A 14,211-nucleotide genomic window follows, 5' to 3' on the forward strand; every position below is an offset into this window, starting at 1 on the left:
TGGCTCCAACTACAAATGGCACACATGGCAGAGCCTGAACAGATGGAAAGTGGGTCTCAGCAGATGCAACTTTCTCATGAAACCATGGGGCCTCTATACAAATGACCAATGTGTTTGTCAGGAGAAGCAAACCATGGATCATCTCCTCAGATGCCTCATAGCACAACAATGCACCCCACAAGATCTGGCAACACCAACACCAGAAACAGTGGCCTGTGCTGAATATTGGGAACAGACCATATAGAAAGGTTAGACTGGAGACACGATGAAGAAGAACATGAAAGCATCAAGTCTCTTTGATTCCTGTTCTGTTTAATGGCATATTATAAGTCGCTGAGGTCCAGGACACTTAGGGAATACCTGTTCTCTGTGAAAATCCCTATTCCACGTGGTGTGGAGAAGACGGTTCAATGGATGATTGACTACCATTGGCATTTAATTGCTCATAAAATAACACAAAACATAATACATCTATCATGCATCTTTGTATTTAGCCCCATCCCAAATGTCTATTATTTTAAAAACTACAGGTGAATTGTGGGTGTTCTTGAAAAGAAAATAATTAATTGCAGAGATAGAATTGGAGACTTCTATAAAACCAAGCTGAGTGTGCGTGAAATCATTTAGTTATAGTCTGTCTTACCATGGAAGCAACAGAAGCCAGAATACCCTGAAGGTTACCCAAAATATTTCATAGACTCATTTTTCACCTATTCATGTCTAAGTGGCATTTACTTAGTTCTGTAATGATGTTTTTTGACAGTTACACACAGTTTGGATTCTATTTGTGTGTGTGATAGAAAAATATCACCTGGGGACACATACCCTCATTTGGTAATACCTATTTCTCTACCAGATGAATACATCTTGTCTTCCTAGTAGGAAGGTACTCAGGTACTGCAAACAAACCACTTTTCAACCATCTCTTTGATAAATGAAACAAATTGCTCTGCAATTCATCTTATCCAACCATCAACTCACCGGTGTGGCTCTTTTCTGCATCCTGTATAATTTTTCAATATCTTTTTTTAAATTGCAGACACCTTAACTACACAACAGTCCAGTATCAGTCTCATAAATGCCATATAGTGAGGTAAAACCACCTGCCTACTTCCTACTCCTATTCAGTGCTCTCTTGCTTATATATTCAAAGATCACTGGCTCTTCTACCACATCATCACACTGGGAGCTCACATTCAATTGCTTGTCTAGGACTCCTAACTCCTTTTCACAGACAATCATCCACTTTATATAGGCATGGTAGGAAGTTTTTAGTTCAGGACTAAAGAGAAGTTCAAACTCTGGAGACCTTAACCAATGTCTTAACCAAACTATTGTACAGAGCTGAACTGGTTTCAGAGATAACTTTACAGTTTAAACCCAAGCTGAAGAAAGATCAGCAGCATGTAATATAAAGGAAATAAATGGCATTGGAGAAGTAAACTCTGAGAGGAAGAGTAATTTCTCCAGGTTTGAAGATATTAACCATCTTCGAAGTGAGCTTTGTCTGGGAGACACTTGCACCTGCACAAAGCCCTGTGGAAAGCAAAGTTGTTCAGCTGACATATGGAAGTCTGTCCACTGCATAGTTACTGCCACAGTAAAAGCACCGTACTAACTGTTTGGAATAAAACACATACACCAAAGATGCCAATGTTGCAAAACAATAATAGAGTGATTGGAATATTTTTAGTTGCACAACTTTTACTCGCTTCCCTTTCTATTTATATTCAATTTAATAGTATGACAAAACAAATATCAATCCTACATCTGAGAAACTTAGCCAACATCCATTCCCAGAGCGCAGGAGTCTGCAACCTGTACAAATAGCGGTCTGCTGCTTACAAACCAGCCACTGCCACAGGCCATCCATCTGCTGTTGCCGCCCCAGCACACACTGCTCTTTTACTTTCACTTCTGCTTCTTACGGTCCCCACTTACCTTTGCCTCCAAGTGGCACAAATTTCTGTGTCAAGCTGGTGGAAAAATTTGGTGGCAAAGGAAGAAAGAAGGGAGGGCTGAGGCCTGCACAGGTGAGAGAAATGGGGTGCAGTCTAGGAAGACACTATAACAAATGGCATGCAGCAGACAGAAGGACTCTGGTGGTACCCATCTCTGCACCCCCTGCCAGCACATGCTTCCAATCCCCTCCATCCCCATAAGCTATATCTTTACCAATCCCTGCCCTAGAGCAATCCAATACAACATGCTATTAATGTCCATACTGAATAATTAATGAATTAATGAATTTCAATGACACTCATTTTCAAAAATCATTTGATTTGGTTAATGATCTACATCGCTTTCCAGAGAGTCTTCTGTTTTCTACAAGGACACACAAGCCTTCTTCCCATTTATCTATAGCTTTCTTCAGGTGGTGAGATGAAGAAAAGGTGTCTAGTGACTAATTGTACAACTCCGTCTACCAGAAATAAATTACATTGTGCACTTACTTCAAGAGTTTCACCAGGGTCTGGATCTCTTGCAAGAACTGTGTAGACAGCTGCAGAAGCCGGAATTGTTTCTGGAACTGATATAGAAATCCCTGGGCAATTGGAATAATAAATTAGACCCAGCACATTAACTTAAACAAGTGTGTCTAATGGCAATAATGGCAACAAATGACTACTTTAATTCCTGGAAAGATCTGATTTCATTCCTGTAAAAATGTACATTAAATCAAGGGTCCCAGTCTCAAAGTTCTACTAACAAAAAGCAGAAAAACACTCACTGCCTTCATCAGTATTAATAATAAAGGCTACTGAACAAAATCATATAATTTGAAAGGGAAATACAATATGAACTGGGATCATTTTTGTGAAAACATAATGAAATGTCTTTGGTGAAAACTGCTCAGCAATTAGTAGCAATGTAAAATTCAATCCACTGATTTCATTTGCAAGAGAAGTAGAAAACTATATTTAAAAGACTGAAGCACATGCTACCAATCCATTGATATTCTACCATGCCAGGAAATACTTCTCCTCAGACATACAATCCAATGTGGAGACCACCTGGAAGATGATGCCAAAGAGAGAAATACAGGACTAGGGGCTAGTATGAATATATTATGGATACCTATCACTAACCAAGATATGGAACCAGATCATAATCGATCTCTTAAAGACCCTGAACAGAACTTATACAGAATTTATACCAGTAGGAGTGATAATAGTTGATGCTGCTCAGTGGCCACAAAGCTAGACACTTGCACCTAGATTCACCTGGTTTTAGACACCTAGGTTCCCCATTAATTGTTTTGGAAGGTTAGTTTGATTTAGGCTTGCACTCCTAGGACAAGGCATCAAAGTGCCTTAGTAGAGTCACCATATAATTCAGCTAGGGTCCAATCACTGTTTCTCAATTGCCTATTTTATCCCTAATATTTAAGCCACAGGGTAGATAAAGCTCACATAACTACATCTTCACTTACATAGCTTGTACCTAATCCTACCAATTATCTCTCATTATGAATTGGGATGTTGGGGCTCCAGGATGATACCTTATCTCACTCACTCATTAGATTTTCAAGCAAACACCTTTGCACTTTCTCCCATGTTACTCCTAACCCTTGGAAGGACCTCTTCACAAACAAACATCTGCAAAGCTAGTTCATTATCTTTCTTCAAAACCTTGGCTAAATTTTCCTTGGTGTTAATGAAAACTAAACACTAGTAATTACACTGCTGATGCACTATGATAACCATCATCAAATTCACCAGTATCATCTCATTTTTTCTTTCTACTCTCCTGAGCCTCTCTCCATATCCATTTGTTGTTGTCTCATAATTAGATCATAAGTTCTATGGAGCAGGAACCGTTATTTAATTTAATATCTTTTGTATAGTACCTAGTATAGTGGCATCCTGATCCAGAACTATTATCCTGTGTGTTACTGATACATACAATGCAAAAAGTTTCTGGTTAGCAATCCATTCCATTGTTTCAGATAATTAAACTTTCTGTTGGTCTGGATAAACATTCTCTCTTTGCTTGGCTATGGACAAATGTAGGGAGTTTCATAAAGATGAAATATATCAAGTTGCAAAGGATCATTGCCAGGCCTTCTGCCCTATTTGGAAGTATGGAAACAATTCAGCACAGCAGTAAAACCCCTATACACTGTAGAAAATGTCAATGAGATCCCTACATCATCCAGTGCAAAAGGCTGGCTCTACAACTAGAAAGAAACCAGTGAACTGCAACCTTAACACTCATCATAACTAGCAAAAAGGAACTGCAGTCAGTTCATTGCCTGTAATGTCAGCTGGAAAGTGAGGGGCTTTGCAAAAAACATACTCTGCCTTCATTTTGGTTGGGGCATTTTCAACTCTACTTCAATTGTTCTCCTCCTAAACAGAGCTAAGTTACCCAGACTTTGTGTGAATGGTGAATCTTACTCAAAGAAACCATATATGCAGTCTGAGAGTACATAGCATATAGCAGGGGTGTCAAACATATAGCCCATGGTCTGGATCCAGACAATGGAGGCACTCTATCTAGCCTGCTGGGCAACCCTGGAAGTTGGACGATGGGATCAAGGAAAGTGGCTTAACACAGAATCTGGGGTCATTTGGCTCCAGCAGACATGGCCATTGGCAGCAGAAGGTGGAGTGAGGGCTGATGTAACTCCTGTTGCCCTCCAGCCACTTCGCCCATTGCTACAGTGCACCCTATCTGCTTCCAGGAGCCCCACTGATCAGTGATCCCAACAGCTCCCCATGCCAGAGCCACCACCACACTGCATACCCTGTGCTGCCACGTGCCCTGGGCCCAAGCTGCTATTGCTGCCAAATGCCCCATGCTGGAGATGGAGTTTCTGCCGCCCTGGCATACACCCCAAGTGAGAACCATCCCAGCCCTCAAGAAGCCCCATGGTCTGGATTCGGCCAAGGGCACGAGGTGATTTTGACATCCCCAGCATGCAGAAATTAATACATTTGAGAGAGCAGTTTGTGCATTATTGACTGTCACGTCATGTCACCTAGCATGACACACACATTTCCCCATTTATACCTGTGTTTATACACACTACTTTTCTTATTAGAGTATGCAGTAAACTCTGGTTAATTTTCTTGTCCAAGGAAAATGCAAATTATTCAAATGGTGGGGGTGGAGGGAGGGGACCTAGTGTGGAATCAGAACAGGGCTGAATTAAACCTTAGGGTTGAATTTGTGAAACCTAGAATTTATTGTATTGATCTCGAGATTAGCTTGCCTGTTCCAGTAGAAAAACCTGGATCACATACAGGAGGATCATCTACATTCTCTACTGCGATTATGAGTGTATAAAAGGCAGTATGAGAATTTCCATTGTCTTTGGCTTCCAGGTGTAATGGGTAGACTTTTGGCTTTTCAGGGTTGTCGAAGTCTAGTGGCTGGAGAAGAATAATGCTGCCAGTGTCTGATTTTTTTCCCCAGAAAAATAAAAGAAAATGATCAAAAAGTTTATCATATTATATTGCTACTATAAAAATCATTACTTCAATTTCTAATGAAGCTATTTGAAAACTGTAACCTATGATTTCCTTTTTTATTTTAACCGCTGGTTTGTGGTGCACTGTAAAAATTCAGTTTTAGAATGTGGTTTGCAAAGAAAACCTTTCAAATACCAAAACCAAAGAGATAATTTAAAGATAATTTAGTATAATCCAGCTGTGAATTTAAATGAAATTGAACAACAGATTTTGTGTGGAAAAAGAGAGGTTAATTAACAATGATAACATAGCAGATCCTCTTCTTGCTTGGCATGTATACAACATTGTGTGCACAGAAGTCTATGGGATCAGAGTCATAGAGCTTTCATCCCAACTGGTCTAATCTCCAGTCCAGCAAAATGTAGAAGAAATCAAGGTAATAGCTCACCTCAGACCCAAAGTGAGTCATTCCAGCCCACTACTCAAAAACTTTGCCAACCATTGTCTTAGTGTGACTCTATTCTGCCTTTTTCAAGCCCCAGAAAAATCCATTAATCAACTACCAACACACTGCCATCTTATTCTGTAAGACTGAGTCAAAAAGAAGCAGCAAGGAGGAAGACCACTCCCTTTCCCCACAAAAAAAAAATGTCAAGGATGCAAGCAGGGTGGAAAAGAATAAGACTTATTAGGCACCTAAGCCTAATTATGTGCCTAAAAGGTTGAATAGAATCTGGTTCACACTTTCTTATTTAACTTGCTGAATTGCAATCCTTACCCCTAAGTCAGGAAAACCAGGGAATCAAATATAAAAAGGAAAAGTTTTGAAGTAGATAATATATTTTTTTTTAAAGAGAAAGGGGCACTGAAACACAGAAATACCTTAGAAGAATTTCCCAACAGAAAAATGAGTCAATAAATTTCAGGTGACTCAAACAACATAAAAGATGGATGAATATTGGCTTCACAGAGTTGTAACATGGCTCTCAAATCAGGATAAGTTTGTACAGCTTCAAAAGGGTAGCCTGTATATATTAGAAGAGTAATTTCTAACATTTTTGTACGGGATTGTATTTTGGGAGTTCTGTGGAGTAGATCTTTACCTGATGTGAGCTGTGATACTTCAGATCTACCCCTTTGCAATTTATTTTGACTTCTATTTTGAGCCACAGAACACAAGCTGAACCAGTGATCTTAAAAAAATTGCATTTAAAGTTTTCACAAAACATAAGTTTTTTGGATTCTCTCCATCTCAAATACTATTTTTCAAATATGTAAGAACAGTTAATAGAATTAGTTGGTACTGGATATTCTCACTGTCAGGGAGATCGTGATTTGGTGCCTTGAATAGAGTCTAGTCAACTTCTGAACCAGCAAACAGACCAAGATTTAATAAGGAAAAGCTGTTACATTATTAATGTTGACTTCCCTGGTTCTAGCTGAGCTTGAACCTTCGTATCCTTGAAACTTATTTTTTCTTTCAGATCTTATCATGTGTGCAAGTATGCAGCTTACTGAGGTCCAAACAAAATACTGTCTGTGGAGTTGAAAATTCATAGATGATGTTGCTATTTGCATCTCTGTCTGTGGCGTTTACTCTTGTTATGATGGTGCCAACAGGTACATTTTCAGTCACATTAATTGAGTCCAGAGGGAATGGCCTAATTAAAAAATAAGAGGAATATATTTAATGATGAGAGGAAGAGCTAATATGATTCTCCCTCCAAAACGTGGAGGTTTGCAAGTAGTTTACTATGAACTTCTGTTCATTTCATTCTCTAAGAAGAGAAAGCGAATTGATTGCTCCATTGCTCCCCTCCCACTTCTGAAACCCTTGTACACCTACAAGCCCCATTAATATGAGTGGAAATCTCAAATGCACAAATATTAAAGAATCAAGTCCCTGGTGGAGTATGTCTGCTTCAAATATAAAAAACTTCTGTTCCAAATCTCATTCTGTGTACTTATTGTCATCAAGGAACCTATTTCTTAATGGAAATATTCAGAATGTACAGATAGTTTACTGTAAAACCAGCTGATAGCAAAGTCCTGCTCTTTGCATTCCTGCAAAATCTATTATCATGTTATATGGAAATTGCTACAGAGTTAGCATTAAATATCCAGTTATTGAGAGCATCAGAGTAACTTATCTGTGTAGTGCCCAGGTTCACAGGGGATTCCAAACAATCAAGACTTATTTTCTAGGACAAACTGTGTTCTGCTTTTTTTTAAAGTTTTCTAGCTATTTATATCTGTTGTGATATTTTCTGAACTCCAAAAGGCTGGGAAACTTAGATGAAATCAGGGGAAAACTACTTTTCCTTAATCTTTGAATACCTACCATACTCTTATTCCTCCTCTGTGATTTCACTGAAAACAAAAGAATTTGGCCTACAGAGCTTGGTCTGATATGGTCATAATTACAAAACTACTTATATCATGGTATGAATTTTGAGGGACTTTCATGTATTGCATGGAAACTCTCTCAGCATTTTTGGTTTATTTCTTCATTACTTTATTCATCACAGTCAGCCCTGTATATGCCACATAAAGAAATATTATAGGACCAAATGTTGTTTTGAAGCTTACAGCAAAATGTCTTTTTATCATGATAATTTGATGAGGATTCTTTAAAAAAAAGAAAATAACTTACACAAATTCAGGTCTTTCGTCATTTAGATCGTGAATGATGACAGTCAGTGTTCCCTGACAGAAATGCCCTGTTGTGTCTGCTGCTCTCATTACAAGGTGAAAGCTCTAGAAGAGAAGTTGGAAGAAAAAAACAAAACCCTTCTATAACTGGAAAGAAGATTTTACAGATTAATAATGGAACTGAGATCTGTTCATGTCTAGGTAATAAATAAAAGCATTATTCCTAATGGTAGTGTCCAAACATAAGGAGCGTGTTAAATGGGCCCTATTCGATTTGGATTCGGATTCAGCCCAAATCGGGGACAGTAATTCGATTCGTTGATTCAGATCACAGTCCCCGATTTGATTCAGCTGAATGCAAATCTGAAGACTTGATGCTGATTCGAAGAACCAGTGATTTAGCCAGAGACACAACTTTAAATGTTTTTCTACATACCTCAAGGTACCAGGTGCGGTTCGTGAACACTGCAACCCTGGGGCAGGTCGAACGTCCCACAGGAGCATGGGTTCTGATTCAGTTCAGAGAGATTAAAGGAGAGCCAAGGCCAGAAGCTCCTTGCTGCCAGGGCAGGGGGACACTGTCCCTGCCCAGACTGCAGGCAGCTGCCCGGGGCAAAAAGCAATGTCCCGAACCTGGCCAGGAGACAGCTGTCTTCTGGCCCAGTGCTCCCTGCCAGCCCTGGGCTAGCACCCAGGGGGAGACTAAAGCTCCCCTTGGTGTTGGCAGGGGCCCACTACAGGGCCCCAGGAAGTTAAGCAGTTAGCAACAAATCTGGTCCCACTTCCCTCCATGTGTAGACGCCTGCCCGGGAGCATTTACTCACATGCAAACTGCTCCCAGATCTAACGCATGTATGGACACACCCACTGTGAAGTATCACAGCAGTATTCTAAAACGAAATATTTTGGTGTTCAACTTGTTCAGATAAAAAAAAAAAAATCAAATGTTTGTACAAAAGACACCCACTTTCTAATTGTCTTTCATTAGTGTTTCCTGACCATCTGCTGGTTATCCCCATTCCCAAAATCACACTGAAAATGTTCATAGAAAAGACAAGAATTTAACAGTGTTGAAGACCACAAAACTTTCTTTTGGTTTCTTATGTAGGAAACAAAACAATTGTCTCTCTGATAAATATGTTTTGTAGCTTTACAGTAGCTTTTACCAAATGGCTGGGAAAGCCAAATAAAACATTATATTAGTAGCAGTGACTATTTACAACTTTCAGTAAAGTGATGAGGATACTTTACTAGTTTTCAGGATTGGAACCTATATGAGAGCTGCTTTTTGCTGAACAGACACATGAGTTACAAGAAAAAGAAAAGAAAAGAAAAGACATTTTGTCACTAGAAATGGCAATGCTAAAGAAGGGTGGGGTGATCTAGTTTAAATTGGATTTAAAATGAAAAACTCACAACAAATAAGAGCTGGAAGAAATGTGATTCATAGAAGGAAAAATACAATATTTACTAATCAAAAAGCAATATTGTTATAAGAATTTTGTGAAAAGGGAAAAAGAAAGGGTTAAGTGAAAAGTGGGGAGACAAGAGGAAAACCTAAGAAGGACAGTTCATTTAGCAGTATTAAACAGAAGGGTGAATTTTTTAATATTATTTGTGCAGAGGTAGATAACACAATTGCGGGAGGTGGAAGCGGGAAAATGTTAGGTTAAAAAGGTAAAAGTAGATGTCTGATTTCTTCTGAATGGGAAGACGCAAAGTTGCAGGAAAATGTGATAAAATGTTTCCTATATGTAAAATAATACACTTCTATGGCCACTTCTCTGGTAGAAAAAAACAATCAGATGCAACCCCTATTACAGTCAAAGGGATTTGCACAGGTTCAGAGCAGAGCTGAATTTTCTCCTGTATCGTCAAGATGGAAATGGGGCATAATACAAGCCCTTTGCCTGCTCCAGCTGCAAAATTAGGTTTTGAAGCTGACCCAGGCAGGCAACTGAGGATTCCCTCATCACAGAGGAATCTCCAGATGATTCAGTATCACATAGCAGGCTTTCCGTATTCAGAACGAGAGGTATATTCAACTTTGAACTGAGGGATGATTTGAAGAAGAGGGTATCAAGAAGCTGATGCCTGCCAGCAGTCCCTGCTGTTATTATGTCCTTTTGGAAGGTACTATCCATCAGGGTATGGGAATAAGCGGCTTTACCCCTCATTTAATCTCAACCCCCAAAGTCCTCTGCTGAACAGATCAACAGGAGCTGAAAAGTGGTCCCTGAATAAGGAAAACAAAATCCAGACATTGGCAGTTCCATTACGTGATATCCCGCATCAAAATCCAGGGGTTCTTCTGAGTTTCTGCTAACAATACCAGTTGCTGAATCCACCATGAAAAAGTTCCCACCTTCAGCAGGCATGGATGACTGTGTTTCCATAGAGTACTACAAACCAAGCAGATAATACAGACATTGTTTTCATGACAGTGGTACAGAAATATAAAGCTGCTATTAATCACTTAAGTAAGTACTGGAGCGGCTGTATCTGATTTCAGGAATGTTTCAGTTGATGAATTGTCTCGTATTGTTCCCGAAAACAATTCAGCCTTATTCATTTTCATTACCACTATATCCGTGGTAACTGGAAATACTCCCAACTGCTACTAGGGTCTTTTGAAAAAACAAAGATTGTGGTAGAAATAATCTATTGGGACAGAAGCAAGAGTGCCAAAAAAACCAAACATAATTATTAACCTCCTGTGATGATTTTTAGTAGAAATTGGGTTCAAGTGTTATTTCTTTCTATTGTGAGAAAGAAGCAGCTAAAACAAGTATCTTGGGGAAATAAATCACCAACATTTTCAATCCTTTGCACACTACAGTGGGTGCATCCACATGTTCCCCCCATGGTGCAGTTGTTACTGTGCTGTCATTTAGTATTTGCTTTAGGAAGTACTAAATGATGACACAGTAACAGCCATTAATGCACTGTCCCAGCGGCACATGGTTATTTTTAGCAGCTACATCACTGTAGTGACACCCTATAGTGACTAGCAAGGTAATTCGTTCCTACAGTGACATAGTGTCAGCATCACAATTTGTACCTGCTGACGTTAGGTCACCATAGCGACCGGCTACGTCATCATAGCGCATCACTACGGTGGTGTAGCATCACATGTAGACATGCCTGGTGTCACCTACACACCCACCTCACCAGGTCCCTGAACATTCATGAGAATTTGAGCTATAGTTGATACACTAGCAAAAGCTAGCTTTTTAATACAATATCAATGTGTGTGAGAAAGAGAGAGAAAGTGAGCATGTATGTATTTACTTCATTTTTTCTAGAAATACCCATTTACTCTCTCCTGCCACCATGCTCCATGAACAAAATATCTCCCTAATAGTTTACTCACAGCTATTAATTTTGATTCCTTTTGAAGTGCATCATTAGTAAAGGAAAACAAATAGCTTATCTACCGTCAGTCTTTCACCATTCACAATATCCTCATCTGTGGCCATCACTCTATAGATGGACTGAAATATAGGGTAATTCTCATCAATGGCTGTAAAAGCTATGAAGCAAAAGTAAAGATAATTTTTAAAGAATAGTCACAGGAAACCACAGTAACATAGAATCAGTGCAGTCAATAATAAGAGCTAAATGCTATGCTTAGATATCTACTAGAATTTAGATCAGTAAAAGTTTTAATTTCAAGTCAGTTCAGTCCTGATCTTTATAGCTTCCTGTGTACATTAAAAATATAGCAGGGCCCTCATTCTCTTTCGACTCAACTGCAATCAAAATCTGTGAATTAGGTTCTTTCCTGGACTAAATCATGCCAATTTTACTGAGGTAGCAAATCTAGCAGATTTGTTTTTTTCCCACGGTCGAATGTATGGGATCCTCAATGTCCCAACCCTTGGGCAGCTGGTCTTTTTTTTTTCTTAAATAAACTAATGGATTCACCAAACATATTTGTCTGAGTAAAATGTGAGTGTTACACATTAAATTAACAACTTTTAAAAGAACGAAATTATTTAATGCTTGTATGAAATTAGTTGTTGGCTTCAAATTCTGTTCTCAGTGAACAAAGATATCCATTAGCAAAATTAGCTCCATTTTATTAGAAACCTATATATGACACACTCACAAGAGAAACTGAGAGTTGAAAAAGCATGAGTGCAAACCAGGATTAGATTTGAGGTGCCCCAGAAAAGTAGCATTGGAGAGTATTGTGGTGTTCATTCTGGTGTATTTAAAGAAAATAAGAGGAAAAACTCAAATCACCAAGTTCACCTTGCTCCATAAGTATGGTACATAGTTAGTAAAAAAAGATTCCCAGCTGAGCTAAAAGTCCTATAGGGTGTTCCAAGCTCTGGCAATTTTATTTCTTCTCTACATGCATTACAACATAGGACAAAAAATGACAAAGAAGGAGGTCCTTTTCTTGCTGGGTAATCAGTGTCCTTCATATTTAATGAGCTACTGATAAAAAAGACAATATTTCTCACCTTTTCCTTCAACAAACTGAGGGTCAGTGCACACAGTCTCTTCAGGAATATCCATAATATTGATTACAAGATGCTTTCTTTCCTTATGCACAAACAACTTTGATTCAATTATCAGCTCATATGTTTTGGGGTCAGTTTCAAAATTAAAAACTTTGTTGTTTCTGATGACCCCAGAACCTAAAAAGGGGGAAATGCAGATAAGATTTAGATTGTTGATATCCTCTTCTTGAAAACTGAAACTTTGCTCTCTTCTAATAAATAACACAACATTTCACAAGCATCTCAAATAATTGGGGTGCTTATAAAAATTCACCATACCCAGTCTCTGATCATGCAGCTTACTTTAAGCTGCATCATTGCCAGGAGCCACATGGGGAGCCCAATGTAAGTAACTTGGGGTGTAGGAGGAGGGGTGGGCTGGGTCACTGGGTGGGAACTAGTGGTTCTCCAGGGGGGACAGTTGGCAAGTCGAGGGATGTTGGTGGGTCTGGGGGTGAACTGTCAGGGAGCTAATAAATAGCCCAATCAGGGTCCTGGAGTTGGTATGAAGAACACATCCCCAGGGATGGGGCAAGCAGCTGGGCTTTCTCAGACCCAGAGTTGTGCTCCAAATGTATGCAGACATTCGCTGAATCCGTTTAACTCATTCCCAATCTAAGTTCAACTGCTCAAGTGAACTAACTTAGATTTGGTCCACCATTTTTGGCCCAGTTTAAACCCTGAAACATCTACAGGGATGGGAAAATAGTATGTTGATCTAAATGTAATGACTGAAAGTACCTTTGGATGGGTTACATTGTAAAACCATCCTTTCAAAACAGACTTAGTTATACTTAAAGGTATGTAACAAACCTAAGTGAACTGAGGTATTGGAAAGGCACAAATGGAAGTACCTAATTTTTCACTGTCTTAATGGCTGTTGAACATTAATGCTTAGTGCTTTTGAGCAGTTAGTGTGTTGCAGGTTTGTATGATGTAAGGTAAGTACAGCCCACGCCGCTCTGCTACTGTCTTCTCCCAGCCTGTCTGTGCTTCCATGTTTCTAGATGTTGGAAGTGGAAGGAAGTTCTAGGACCAGTAGCACCTCTGCAGACTGCCTGGCCAGCTCCACCAGACCCGTTGCCATACTCATGTCCTTCTGCCTCTGCCCAAAGCAGGGCTCTCTCTTTCTTGCAGTTGTTCCTGAAGGTTTCCGAGGACTTACGGGGGCTCCAGATAAGCCCCTGCCTTGATACACCACTTTTTTCTCTCTGGCCATGCCTGCCTTGGCCTGCTAGTAAAGACCTTAGCTTCTGGGCTTTGGACCCAGCCTCAGTGGTTGCATCACACTTTTTTAGAGTTCTGTCTCTATGTGCTAGGGTTCCCTGTATGGCTTGGTGTCGTCTTTTATCTCCTATGACAAAACAATGGGGGAGGAACACCCAGGCCCCCTAACCACAGCTTCCTCCACCCCTGTAGCTGTAACCCAGTCCTCTAGTTCACAAGTTCAAATCAAAGCAATAAATGAAAAGGTACAAGCTGACCTCCCCACAAAAGCAATAAGAAGTCTCCACCTTTCTCAAAGCAGGCCACAGGCCTTGCCTGCCTAGGAGGCTTTCTCTCCCAGTTCCTCTAAGTAGCTTACATGCCTGTCTGCCTCTGCAGCACCCCCACACCCACTCCTCTCCCTC

This window comes from Gavialis gangeticus, unplaced genomic scaffold (genome assembly GCF_001723915.1).
Source record: "Gavialis gangeticus isolate Ggan-Ray unplaced genomic scaffold, GavGan_comp1, whole genome shotgun sequence".
Classification (NCBI taxonomy): Eukaryota; Metazoa; Chordata; order Crocodylia; family Gavialidae; genus Gavialis; species Gavialis gangeticus.